Source organism: Acipenser ruthenus, chromosome 2, assembly GCF_902713425.1.
Source record: "Acipenser ruthenus chromosome 2, fAciRut3.2 maternal haplotype, whole genome shotgun sequence".
NCBI classification, from domain to species: domain Eukaryota; kingdom Metazoa; phylum Chordata; class Actinopteri; order Acipenseriformes; family Acipenseridae; genus Acipenser; species Acipenser ruthenus.
This window is the reverse complement of record NC_081190.1, coordinates 91,397,764-91,407,172: the sequence shown is the minus strand read 5'-3', so window position 1 is coordinate 91,407,172 and position 9,409 is coordinate 91,397,764.

The following is a 9,409-nucleotide window of genomic DNA, read 5'->3' as shown; positions in this document are numbered from 1 at the left end:
TGCTGCTTGGCCAAATACTCCAAGACTTGAGACATTTGGTCTATCAAGTCGGAAAGTCCTGTGCCTGATTTGAATGTTTCACCCGCTTAGCACTCCACACAGGAGACTTAGAGCGACTGCAAAATTGAGGCGCCGGAATCTGAGCGCAGGGAATGCTCTGTGAGGTGCTCTTGGGTAGATGGAGGAGGGGGGAGACCGGGGCTCCCTGCCCCACAGACGGCTCAGCCGAGCTAACTAGAGAAGCCGCACCGGAGAACCTGGCGAGTCTGCTGAGTAGGACCCGAGGCTGGAACGCTGCACAGAACTCGCAGAAAGTTACATCTCCCAAGGCAGCGGAGGCATGCTGCATGCCCAGGCATTGGACGAGGAGGTGCTTGTCCTCTGGAGGAAGCGTCTCCCTGCAGGATGTGCAAGCATGAAATTTAGGCATGCTTGCTGTCAAGGTCACACCACGTGCATGAGGGTTCAAGCATCGAGGCATGAGTGAGCAAGAAAACCGATTGCTCAAGCACCGAGGGCATCCAGAAATGGAAGCACCGAGGGCACCGAGGTGCTGGGGCTCTGAGGCCCCAAGGCCGCTGAAAGCACCAAGGGTGGTGAACAATGTGTGTCTAACGCCGGAGCACCGAGTGGATCGAGGCTTTGAGGCCCCGAGGGAGGCGAAGCACCAAAGGTTTCTAAACACTGGAGCGCCGAGGCACAGAGGGCGCCGAACCACCGAGGGCACCGTGTTCACAGAGGCTCTGAGGCCCTGAAGTGCCAAAGCACCGAGGACATGTAACACTGGGGAACTGAGTGCGCAAGCACCGAGAGTACTGAGGACAGGCGCCTAGGCTTAACTACATAGCATACGCCAGAGTGGATGCACAGGCTTGAGTGGCTGCGGTTAGGCATGGGCTGAACTGCTAAGAGACAGTTAGATAAGAAAGAAAGAAAGGTACACCTTTTTTTTTTTTTTTTGAAGGCCCAACGCACAAGGTGGGTGGGCCTAGACAGCCAGTGAAGTCTACTCAACAGCGGGGCAAGGTAGAACCAGGCCACGGTGGGGGAAGCACATGTTGTCTAGTTGATATTATTTATTTATTTATTTATTTTAAACTGCAAGAGCAGTAGAAGAAAACACACACGCACACAGAACAGCCAAGCTGTGGGGGTAGAACAGTCACCACGACAGGCGAGTAGACTCAACAGCAGGCCCCAGTGGAGGAAATCACATGTCTCTTTTTTTTAAGCTGCAAATAGCAGGACAAATAAACACACAACAGCAGATGTGAGAGCTCTTTCATACAGACTCAATTACAGCAACTGAACAGGTTAGTACTTTACCTTACCGTGGTGAGAAGCAAAAGAGGGGCCTATCGGCAGCTCTGACATAAAATGCTCAGTGAATACCTGACCTGTGGCAGTAAATAAACCCCTTTATGTTTAATTGTTCATTTAAATACAGAATTTTGGCTGTGCAGATATTTGATATGATGTGTTCAATGTTACAATTTATTTGATTATCCATCACAGCCCACATTTTTTTTGTCTTGGTTCTTGTTGTTTTTTTCGTATGTGCAAATCAGTCCGTCTTTGTTGTGCCGTTACACAGCACTTCCTCCAGTTTCAACTGACGAAAATGCAACAGCAACAAAGCGAACAAGAACAGCAATGCCATCTGCGGCAGTGTAAAACAGTTCATCATTAAACAGTTTTAGATACTGTGATGCATTAAAAAAAAATCTGTGAACTTTAATTGCTTTTGTACATTTTCATTTGCTAGTGAACTGTGACATTAGGGCCTTATCAAGCTGCACTATAGTTCTGCAATTTTTGACATTTGAATGAAATTAAGAAGGCTATTTATTCCTGCCAATTAAGGTTCTCCAGACAAGCTCAAAGCAACTCAAAGCCAGTTAAAAGCAGACTTAGAGAACATTTTATAATAACTCAATATTGCAGCAACATAGCCCTCTATATTATGGAAAATACCACACAATAGTAAGCAAACTTAAAAAAAGTTAAATAGCATTTTAATCTACTAACTTTTTCAAATTGATCACACGTATGCTTGCCTATTGTATAAAAACAACCACATAAAGTCACAACATGAGAAACCTCTGGTATGTTGTTTAGCCAATCAGTGACATTAAGAAGTAAACCTTTGCCAGAGAGGAGATATCTATAATCTGAAGTACTGTAAGCTTCCACATTATATACTTAAAAGGCAACAAAATCAGAGTAATTTTCTTAGTAAATGCACATTTTTTAACTCAGTAATAGATGTAAGAAGTTCACTTGAGTCCTACAGTGTAAGGGGCTAAAAGTACAGCATTGCGTAAGTGACCACTGACCCCAAACACCCACGATTAAGATAAATGAAGCTTACTAGATCCCAAGGGGCACACATAAATTAAGGAAATATACTGCTCTTTGCTGGTGGCAGACCTAATTGCTTCTAGTGCAGCTAATTGATTAGTCACAAGGTCAGGTGGTTAACAAGCATGAGGAAGAAGGATCTACCACTTTCCACGTTTCATAATTTAGAATCTTCTTCTATAAAAGTCGACACAGCATCTGCCCTGTGCCTCTGCCCAGGTTCCTTTCACAGGCCAAGCGCTCCAGATAAGGTTTTGGGTCATTGAGTAATTTACTCTCCAATTTAGACACTAGTGAGTACAATGTATTTTAGGTGAGTGAAATGCATCCTGAGTACTTTCAATAAATACTGTACACACTTTAATGCTAACTTATGGGGTATGCGTTAACTACAACCTTACATTTTAACTGTATGTTACTTTGAACTCCTGTACAAAAACACGGTCTTACAATAAAAACAAAAATAACGATTATTCTTAATTGCTTTATTGACACCCAAACAATATGGCTGTGAAGCCAATAAACACCAAAACAGAATTTCTGCTTTAAATTCCAATGCTGCAGAAGGAATATACTTAACAAAAGGCCTGCATGCACATACTATATATTTATAACTTTTTTTCAATTGTACCGATACTGCACTAATGCAAATAAAGAAACGATAATATTGTATTCCCTATTGATTCACTTGCTATTAGCAATACAAAGCATCCCGACACAGAATATTGAATTTATATAGATTTACCTTATTTCTTACCTTCAAAAAATGTGGTTGACAGACAGGTTAATTGGTAGGTTAGGTAGAGGGGGAAACTAAGACGGCGCAGACAAATCCTAGGGATCAAGAATCCAGTCGCTTATTCACACCAGTCACAAATACGCATTGCAAGTAAGGAAGAGTGAAGAACTACTTAGATATTAGCAGTGTACTGTACCTACTTCTTTTTTTTCAATTTATCCAGGACTGTCTAAGTGATAGTAAATTCTCATTTCCTTGAGATTTCCTGGGGGATTCATAGGAGCGAAGAAAGATGCCTCCTTGTGATACAGCAAAACACCCCATTCATCCAAACAGACAATATACATGGGATGTAACAGACTCAAAAGCAGCCTGTGCATGCATAACTAGGGTGCAGCAAAATGACTTTTCATTTAATCATGGCGAAAAAAAAAACCAAGCTCAGGGGAAGCGCAGGTGATGCCACACGTTTACTGAAAGATCCCAGTGGTGGTAGAGGATAAAAGACTGGATGTTTAATGGAATAGTGCTCCTAAAAGATGAACTTCTGTTTCACTGATTTACTGCCTAGCCTGTGAATACATTGACTTTTGGAAACTAACTGAGGATAGAGAACATTTTGTGAGTTTTAAACAAAAGGAACATGGTGCATTGTTCAATTTTCACCAAAATAAAATCATCTTGTTGTTTGTTTACTACAGTTACTTGAACTGAAAACCTAGATTTTTTACATTCCCAGTGGGTAGTTCTAGCTGTATACCCCACATTCTGGCCACTATGTCACTCTGTGTGTAGGCATTCTCTTACTACTATGTTATTTGCAACATTAGGATCTCATGTCCCCTGAGATGCACTTCAAAATATAAAAGGGAGAAACAGACATTGAAATCAGGGGGGGCAAGGAGGCAGAGCATCTCCACACTGCCCCACAAGCATGCCGCTGGGCTGCCCTGGGAGGACCATCTCCCAAGAGCAGTCACATGCCCATTCAATGCGTGCCTATCTGTCAGTTGTGCTGATCTGCATGGTGGTTAACTGGCAGGTGTCTAATTTTTGTATTTCAAGCACATTGGTGTCAAAATTAGGACGAACAGTCTTTAGCCTAATCCATTTTAGCCTTTTCATATTGTCCTGAAATTAAATTATATAAAACATGGACCAGTGTTCTGTATGGCTTTTTAAAATTTGGATTTCTGTTATAGCAACACTCTGTAAAAAAATAAATAAAAAATTACAACCTTCAAATAAATTTTGACTACAGTAGACAGTTGCCAAATCCAAGCCAGTTATTCAGATTAATGATTTGTTTGGGGTACTGAGTATAATTTATGCTACTCTGAAAATGCCTTGTCGACTCACAAATCAGTGATAACACTTTCAATTAAAAGTCATAGGCTGCTGTAAACGTTTGACATACATACTAGTAGAAATGTGCTATTTAATGTCCCATACAGAACAAAAATATATTTTAATATATAATAAGAAATGTACAAATCTTATATTTTCTCAATATCATTCTTGAATTAAATAGAATATATTAAAAAATATATATTATCAAGATATTTTATACAGTTTTCATACACCAAAATTGGCCCCTTTTCTAGATATGAAAAAGATATGAGATATATGGTAAATATGTACAGTATATAAGAACATAAGAAAGTTTACAAACGAGAGGAGGCCATTCAGCCCATCTTGCTCGTTTGGTTGTTAGTAGCTTATTGATCCCAGAATCTCATCAAGCAGCTTCTTGAAGGATCCCAGGGTGTCAGCTTCAATAACATTACTGGGGAGTTGGTTCTAGACCCTCACAATTCTCTGTGTAAAAAAGTGCTGCCTATTTTCTGTTCTGAATGCCCCTTTATCTAATCTCCATTTATGACCCCTGGTCCTTTTTTCTTTTTTCAAGTCAAAGAAGTCCCCCGAGTTGACATTGTCTATAGCTTTTAGGATTTTGAATGTTTGAATCAGATCGCCGCGTAGTCTTCTTTTTTCAAGACTGAATAGATTCAATTCTTTTAGCCTGTCTGCATACGACATGCCTTTTAAACCTGGGATAATTCTGGTTGCTCTTCTTTGCACTCTTTCTAGAGCAGCAATATCCTTTTTGTAACGAGGTGACCAGAACTGAACACAATATGCCAGGTGAGGTCTTACTAATGCATTGTAGAGTTTTAACATTACTTCCCTTGATTTAAATTCAACACTTCTCGCAATATATCCATGTATGCATACAGCACATAATATATATATATATATATATATATATATATATATATATATATAAATATATATATATATATATATATATATATATATATATATATATATATATATATATATACAGAAGTGCTCAAATTTGTTGGTACCCCTCCACAAAAAACGAAGAATGCACAATTTACTCTGAAATAACTTGAAACTGACAAAAGTAATTGGCATCCACCATTGTTTATTCCATATTTAATAGAAATCAGACTTTGCTTTTGATTTTTTATTCAACATAATATTGTAAATAATAAAACAAATGAAAATGGCATGGACAAAAATGATGGGACCGCTAACCTACTATTTTGTTGCACAACCTTTAGAGGCAATCACTGCAATCAAACGTTTTCTGTAGCTCTCAATGAGACTTCTGCACCTGTTAACAGGTAGTCTGGCCCACTCTTCCTGAGCAAACTGCTCCAGCTGTCTCAGGTTTGATGGGTGCCTTCTCCAGACTGCAAGTTTCAGCTCTTTCCATAGATGTTCGATAGGATTCAGATCAGGACTCATAGAAGGCCACTTCAGAATTGTCCAATGTTTTGTTCTTATCCATTCTTGGGTGCTTTTAGCTGTGTGTTTTGGGTCATTATCCTGTTGGAGGACCCATGACCTGCGACTGAGACAGAGCTTTCTGACACTGGGCAGTACGTTTCGCTCCAGAATGCCTTGATAGTCTTGAGATTTCATTGTGCCCTGCACAGATTCAAGGCACCCTGTGCCAGGCGCAGCAAAGCAGCCCCAAAACATAACCAAGCCTCCTCCATGTTTCACTGTAGGTATGGTGTTCTTTTCTTTGAAAGCTTCATTTTTTCGTCTGTGAACATAGAACTGATGTGACTTGCCAAAAAGCTCCAGTTTTGACTCATCTGTCCAAAGGACATTCTCCCAGAAGGATTGCGGCTTGTCAATATGCATTTTAGCAAATTCCAGTCTGGCTTTTTTATGTTTTTCTTTCAAAAGTGGAGTCCTCCTGGGTCTTCTTTCATGGAGCCCACTTTCGCTCAAAAAGCGACGGATGGTGCGATCAGAAACTGACGTACCTTCACCTTGGAGTTCAGCTTGTATCTCTTTAGCAGTTATCCTTGGTTCTTTTTCTACCATTCGCAATATCCTTCTGTTCACTCTGGGGTTGATTTTCCTCTTGCGGCTGCACCCAGGGAGGTTGGCTACAGTTCCATGGACCTTAAACTTCTTAATAATATTTGCAACTGTTGTCACAGGAACATCAAGCTGCTTGGAGATGGTCTTTTAGCCTTTACCTTTACCATGCCTGTCTATTATTTTCTTTCTGATCTCCTCAGACAACTCCTTTGCTTTCTCTGGTCCATTTTCAGTGTGGTGCACACAATGATACAAAACAGCACAGTGATTACTTTTCTCCATTTAAATAGGCTGAATGACTGATTACAAGATTGGAGACATGTGTGATACTAATTAAAGAAACTAATTAGTTTGAAATAGCACTATAATCCAATTATTTATTATCTTTTCTAAGGGGTACCAACAAATGTGTCCAGGCCATTTTAGAATATCTTTGTAGAATAAGCAATAATTAATCTCTTTTCACAGCTTCTTTGCTTTATTCTATGACATACCAAAGGCATGCAGGTATACATGATAAAATAGCTTTTAATTTCATCACTTTTCAGGAGGAATGAAGCATTATTTCAATGAGCTGTAAGGGTACCAACAAATTTGAGCACGTCTGTATATATATTGTAGCCAAGCAAGGCACTTTTAATCACCTTTAAGGATTAATAAAGGATGAAACACCTTCAGCTCCTTTTAAAACACCAGAGGTGTTTATTTGGCTGAGATTGCCAACAGCAGTGACTCACCGCTCGCTAACACAAACACATGCACACAGGCACCTCCCCAGTTGCTAAAAATATATTTTCTTTCCGTATGGGGTGGTTTGGGCTATGGGTCGTTTTGGAATACCAGGGTTCAAATTAGCAAGAGTCTACAGAGTCTACAGAATCTGTAAACAGAAACAACTATCTCTTTTCTAGTGCTTGGCATCTCAGCCCATCAAATTGTATAGAAAGGCAGGGGCTGGACGTGAACAGCAAACCTTATGGATGAACGTCTAATGTGTCTTATGATGATGTCATCCATACATATCATACACTCAATAGGGCTGAATTAAGAAATACTAAACTTCAATGGCAGAAGTCTTTTTCAATGTCTTTCTATTTTGATGTCAGTATTATTAACTCGTCAGCCACTTGGAGGAGATCCGTTACGCCTGCCAGTCTTAATTAAATGGAGGCAGACGTAGGACAAAGGGTAAGACACTTTTTTTACACAGAAAGTGGTGAGGGTATGGAATGGGTTACGAAGCCATGTTGTTGATGCTGAATCCTTGGGATCCTTCAAGACCCGACTTGTGATCAACCAGATACTATGAACTGCAAGGGCATTCGTGCTAAATACAGTACCTTGTTGTAACCTTTTCTTATGTTCTTAAGCTAAAGCACAACTGGGTGAATTTTTACTGCTTCAAGGCTGTTCTACCCATACATAAATATATTCTTAATATGTTTTTAAATATAAGCAAAATAGGAACATGCATTACAAAAATGTATGATATCATGCAACTTGATATGCCATGTAAAGATTATATATATATTATTGATTTTTTTCTTCTTACTGACTAGATGAAAACAACGAGAGACATATTTTTGTGTGGTAATATATTCTGACCCATATTATTATTTTATATATTTTATATGTTTCTTACCTTCTTTCTTTAGCTGTTTTTGTTTGGCTGAGATAGTTTCATTTTGTTTGTGTAAACTGTGATGTGTTGCTGTAGAAAATGCTGCATTCCTGGTTATGCCTGCGCAGGTTACGCTGCTATGCTTTGGAGAGAAATTAGTTCAAAGTCGTCCCCATTTTTTTTACTGACAAGATAGCATTCGAAAGGTGTATGTCCAGGTCTTTTTCAGGTAGCTAGTGAAATTCCCTAATTTCTCTCACATTTTCTTGCTCTTTTAAAAACATTTGTTTACATTCTTGTGTTATTAGTGTGAACCTCATGTTTTTCGAATTGTCCATATCTTTATTTTGAAGGTAGCCTATTATTGCCTGCTTTGCAGTGCTTGTTTTAATAGTGATAAATATGGTGGCTGTTGACATAAAGCGGCCCAGGCAAGCACTCCACACTGAAGCAGGTGATGACTAATATGATATTAATGAATGTTAGTCATGTTCATACGTTTGAACATAACTAATACCAGGATTTATTTTTTCTACTTTAGGGGTCTGTTGCCATGGTAACATAGAATATATGAACATATGTAGTAATTTGCATAAAACATTCACCAATGCAGGGCATATATTTAAATTATAAAAAAACACATATATTTAGATTATAAAAACATGTATTTAGATTATAAAAACACATATGTAGATTATAAAAAAACATATATGGAACACTGTATGTTACATATACTAACACATAAAATCCTTACATGAAAAATACTATAAAATGGGCCAATCCGCATATACAGATGTAATCAAAGGTTTACATACTCCAATGGAAATGTATAATTTCTAGAAATTTCTCAAACAAATAATTATAGGAAAACATTTTTATAGCAAAAGTTGAGGAAAATGAAATTTATAGCTAGTTGAGGCACTTTTAGCAATAATAACCTCTTTTAAACGATTAGGATATTTGTCAAGGAGCTTTTGCCATGATTCTTTTGATTTTTCTACCATTCTTCAATGTAAAATTGTTCCAGTTCATTCAAATTCCAAAGACTTCTCTTGTGCACAGCCTTCTTCAACTCATACCAAAGATTCTCAATCGGATTTAGATTGGGACTTTGACTAGGCCATTCCAGAACCTTGATTTTATTCTTCATTAACCATTCTGACAGTAATCATCCTATGTCTTTTATACTCTCTAAGAATGTTCACCTGCATTTTCTAGACTTTTCTAGAATTAGATTCTGCATTATCATATTGAAATTTCTAGCACCTTGTAAACAATACTATCATAGCATCAAAGGGTATGAATACTTTTCAATTAGAATT